The 5,401-nt window shown below is 33.8% G+C and overlaps 1 non-coding gene across 1 annotated transcript; it reads right to left on the reverse strand.

Annotated features, from left to right (window-relative positions):
- Positions 1-2,471: 2,471 nt before the first annotated feature.
- Positions 2,472-2,575, reverse strand: LOC116477240 (U6 spliceosomal RNA). The gene has a single exon (XR_004250406.1). It is a non-coding gene; the product is annotated as a U6 spliceosomal RNA (small nuclear RNA).
- Positions 2,576-5,401: the final 2,826 nt, after the last annotated feature.

Consider the following 5,401-nt stretch of genomic DNA (forward strand, 5'->3'; position numbering starts at 1 on the left):
TCAAAGATAGACCATATATTAAGCCACAAAATGAGACAGAAACTAAAAAAAATTCAAATCAACATAAATTAAAGTCTTAAATGAAACACCTGAAATTATGAAACTACTGAAGGAAAACTTTGGGGAAATTCTGCACGACATTGGTCTGGACCAATATTTCTTGAGAAATACCACAAAAGCACAGGGAACTAAAGCAGAAATGGCCAAATGAGATCACAGAAAGGTAAAATGCTTCTGTGCAGCAAAGGAAGCAATCAGCAAAATGAAGAGACAATGTACATAATGGTAGTAAATATTTGCAAACTACCCATCTGACAAGGAATTAATAAATAATATATAAGGAGACCAAAAACTCAATAGAAAAAAATCAAATAATATTATTTTAAAATGTGTAAAAGATCTGATAGGCATTTCTCAAAGGAAGACATACAAATAGCCAACAGGCATAAAAAATATGCTCAACATCATTAGTCATCAGAGAAATGCAAATAAAAATTACAATGATATTAATCTCATACCAATTAAAACTGGTTTTCCCCAAAGACAGGCAATAATAAATGTTAGTGGGGTTGTGAAGAAATGGGAAATTTCATATATTGTTGGTGGGAACGTAAGTAAGTACAGCTACTATGGAGTGTAGTATGGAGGTTCCTCAAAAAACTAAAAATAGAACTGCCACGTAATCTAGCAATTCCACTACTAGTTAATATATCCAAAAGCAAGGAAATCAGTATATCAAAGCTATATCTGCACTCCCATGTTTATTGCAGCATTATTCACGTCAGGCAAGATTTAGAATCAACCTAAGTGTTTATCAACAGATAAATCAATACAACACGTGGCACATATATGCAATGAAATATTCAGCCATAAAAAGGCATAATATTCTATCATTTGCAACAACATAAATGGAACTAGAGGGCATAATGTTAAGTAAAATGAGCCAGGCACAGAAACACTCATTTTGCATGTTCTCACTCATATGTGGGAATTAAAAATAACAAAAATGGAACTAAAAGAGATGGAGAGTAGAATGATGCTTACTAGAGGCTGGGAAGGGAAGAGGGGAAGTGGGGAGAAGTGGTGATAGCTACTGAGTGCAGAAATATATCTAGATAAATTAAATAAGATCTAGTATTTTATAGCAAAATAGAGTGACCATAGTAAGCACTAATTTCTTGTATATTTAAAAATAACTAAAAGAGTGGAATTTGAATATTCCTAACACAAAAAAAGAAATGTTCAAGGTGAGAGATATCCCAATTACCCTGATTTGATCATTACAAATTGTGTGCCTGTATCAGAATATTATATATAACTCATAAATATATGCACGTATCAGGTACCCATAATAACTAAAAAAAAGAAACTTTAAAGATTTTAGGGATTTTTAAATGAATGACATAAAAAGATGAAAAGCAAAGCAGGTAAAGAGAAAAGCAGCATATTTTTATAATGTATTTAGTAATTTGTTGTATATTCAATATATTATGTATTAAATTTATTATATATTCAATTATATATTTAATGACTTATTATATACTCACTATATTGTACATATCCACTTTATTGTGTATATATAATGTATATAATATCACATATATATCATATATATAATTTGGGCCTAAATTGCCTTCTTAGATTCATTTTCATTGTTTATAATTACTAAATATTAATACTCTTTTATAATACAGAAAGGCACTTTTACACACTAATTTTATTAAATGTACATCAGGTATATATATTCATGTTACTATGATACATCTTGCCAAGTGGGGAAAAACCCAGCATGGGTTATCTTTATTACTGATTACAACTGAAAACTTTGGTCCACAACCTGAGGACTCTGAATGGTAAAGCAACACAACCAGGTTGAGACACAAAGTCAAAAGTTAAAGTGGCCTGTATGGGTTGCATGTAAGTATGAGCTTGCTTGCATGCTCTGTCTCACACACTGTCTCTCTCTCTCTCTCTCTCTCATCATATGTATGTGAATTTGATTATTTTCATAAAGCACAGCATGAATAATTATTTGCCACATAAGATCCTTTTTATAATGGCTTTGAAGTAACTTTGTTCTATCTCAGAAAAGACTTTTTAAAGCCTTAAGCCTAGTCATGGGTTATTTGTGGCATTAAATTCCTTTGTAAGTCGGATATATTCCTCTCCACTTGAGGTCTCAAGACAACGTGGGGCTCCTCAGCTTGTTACAAAGTTACATTCTATTGCCCAGAACCAGTCTCAAAAAATAAAAAAGAGAAAATTTACATTCTCTATTTCCACAAGTAAGGAACTCTGTGCAAGGACTGTATAGACAAGATATGATGTCAGTTTCCCAAAAGGCTTTCATTGGCTATATAAGTCAAATTGTATTTCTTAAAAGGAAAGCATGCCATTCCAATCAAAGCCTTGGTAAAATAACCAGTTTCTCCAATTGTGTCCTTTTGCAAAAGAAAACATTCTTGTTTTAAAAAAATATGGAATGCTTCATGAATTTGCATGTCATCCTTGTGCAGGGGCCATGTTTATGTCTGTATCCTTCCAATTTTAGTGTGTATGCTGCCAAAGTGAGCACAGAAAACAGATTCTTATCACACTTATGCAAATAAATATATTGCCATAAGTTAAGAATACTCAAAAATAGTTTCCAAATTCTGGAGAAATCAGATAGAGAGAAATATGTTCCAAATTTTATTTATAGGATTATACTTTACTCAATTGTTAAAAGCTGCAAAAAGCTCAAAAGTTTTCTTCACTTTAAAAAAATGAAGAACTAGCAACGTTTTAAGTAGAGTCATAAAAGGATTATTTTAGTCTTCTATTAGTTCAGTCCATGTAGTCAACTACAGTATTGCTAGAATTCATAAACATTTCAGCTATCCATGGGAGTCCTTAAAGTTTTTCCTCTTTTCTAATGTCACAACATCCAAAGTTATCAGAAACGTGCATTTAAGAGCACCTTTTAGAGTCCTTTAGATTGTAAAACCTCCTTTTAAAGAGGATTAACATGAAACAATAATTGTCTGTGGATGACAAAAAGTCTTAGGGCAGCCACAGTTAAAGGCAGAACTGACAAAGAAATTTGTTACCTCTGTGGCACACAATAATTTAACATAACAATTGTAATTATTAGCATATGCCAAAAACACATTTATACAAATACAGTCCAAAAAAAGCCATATTTTACCTCTGCATTAGTGTACTATTGATGTCAAACCTAATTCTTGATAAAACATTATAGATAAATATATCCAATCTTAATTAGTTTGACCATAAGGTAAGATTCTCATAAACCTTTTATAATTTTTTTTACAATTTTTCTAATGAAATGTTCAATGCTTTAATACAAGCTTATCTAACCCATGGCCTGTGTACTGCATGTGGCCCAAGACATCTTTGAATGTGAACTAACACAAATTCATAAACTTTTTAAAAACATTATAATTTTGGAGGGGACTTTATTTTTTTTAGCTCATCAGCTAACATTAGTGTTAGTAGTTTTGTGTGTGTGTGTGGCCAAAGACAAGGCTTCTTCTTTCAATGTGGCCCAGGAAGCCAAAAGATTTGCCACCCCTGCTCTAATAAAACTCTGTTGTGCTTTCATTCAAATATTATATTTATGAAGAAAACTGAGTAATACTTCTTTATAGTTGATATGTTCACACACAGAATTTCTTTTACAAGGTTAATCTTTTATGAACCTTCCACAACTTTCTTAAATTTTCAACTTTATCCTATCTAACTTAAAACAATGCTTTAACCTTCTAAACTAGGCAAAATAGTTCACATTTCCTGGCTTTTTATAACGTTTTGCTAAAAGCACATTCTTGTTTCCTTACATACCTTGCATGTAAAACTGTTTTTGTAGTAGTCTTGAGTACATGTTGTACTATTAACTTTTGGCAACTTTTACTTTTGGTGAAAAACCTGGTAAATAGTGATTCTAATTATGTACTAGGTCTGGAGCCTAGGAAACCCAACAGTGCAGGTAAGGCCTGATGTTTTCTAGCATTGCAAGGAGTCATGGCTAACTCTGTATGTTCCCAGGCCTTACCTATCTTTAAAGCAGGCAAGTTGTACAGTTAAGGATCATAGTAGCAATCTATGACATTAAAGCTTTTAGTAGACCTAATACCCTTTAAAACTGTACATTGTTAATAAATTTCCTTTCATGAATGTTTTATGACTTACACAGATCATCTATGACATGCTTTGACTTTCTGACTTATCCTAAACATCCTTCTTTTCAAACAACCAGTCATTTTACTTTAGGGCAAGGATTTAACATATAGGATGCTTTGTCACATAAAATCTCTTCCCTTTATAACATTCGTTGCCAAATGAGGTTCTGGAATAAACTGGTCTTACTGTTAACATGACACCTTGACTTCATCTTTGATATGGTAATCTGCTAGGCAGGGACCACACTTCTTCCCTGTCCTATGGGTCTCTCGTGCTTGAGGCCTTGGGCCAGCCTATATTCTTGTCTCCATGACCTTATAGTGACTCTTTGAGGGAGCATTTTAGCAACAAAATGTTTATATCTTTTCTTATAATCTTGTATCACATGTTCTTTAAATCAATGAGGAGAGGACTTTTCAGGTAACTGATGCAAAAGAGCTAGAATTCCTTCCCTTGGAATATGACCCTGAAGGTCCTGATACATATTGAGAAGGGTTTGGAAGTGATTAGAGAAATGGCGCTTACAGGAGGAAGTGAGAGGAAGCTGTAGGAATACTCACAGAAGGCCTTTATATGCTTGCAAAAACAGTAGGCCTTGGATTTGAGAGAGAAATGTTTATTTGCCCTCTTGACATAAAGAAGTAACCTCCAGAGGACTTTGGACTTGGGAGAAAAACTTGCAAATGGAAAAGAAACAATTTCCCCTCCTCCAAAAAGGGAGCTAACACATAACTCATAAAGGAAACTAAGTAGGATCTTTAAACGACCAGTGTGAGATACTATGATGGGAGCACACTGCTTCAAAAGCCACAGGAAAACTCAGCCCTAGGGCATAGCATGAATAAAAAGCATATGGTAAGTCACAAGAAGCTGGCAGAACTGGGCTTCTAATTAGTGTGTTTTTAGAAGTCACAAGGCCTGTGAAGTGAAAGCAAAGAGGCAGACTTGCCTGTGGGGTGGATGGTCTTGTGGGTGCCCAAGACCATTTTAAAATACACACAGAGAAAACAGGAGAATAGATGGTACTTGTTTGTAAAAAAAGCTGATGTTAGTTGTGAAAGGAGAAGAAACTTACAATCATGATAGAAGGCATCTCTTAAGGAAGCAGGAGAGAGAATGAGTGCTAGCAGGGGAAATGCCAGATGCTTATAAAACCATCAGATTTTGTAAAGACTCACTATCACGAGAACAGCATGGGGGAAATGCCCCCATGATTCAA

The sequence above is a fragment of the Hylobates moloch genome, unplaced genomic scaffold (genome assembly GCF_009828535.3).
Source record: "Hylobates moloch isolate HMO894 unplaced genomic scaffold, HMol_V3 SCAFFOLD_2, whole genome shotgun sequence".
Lineage (NCBI taxonomy): Eukaryota > Metazoa > Chordata > Mammalia > Primates > Hylobatidae > Hylobates > Hylobates moloch.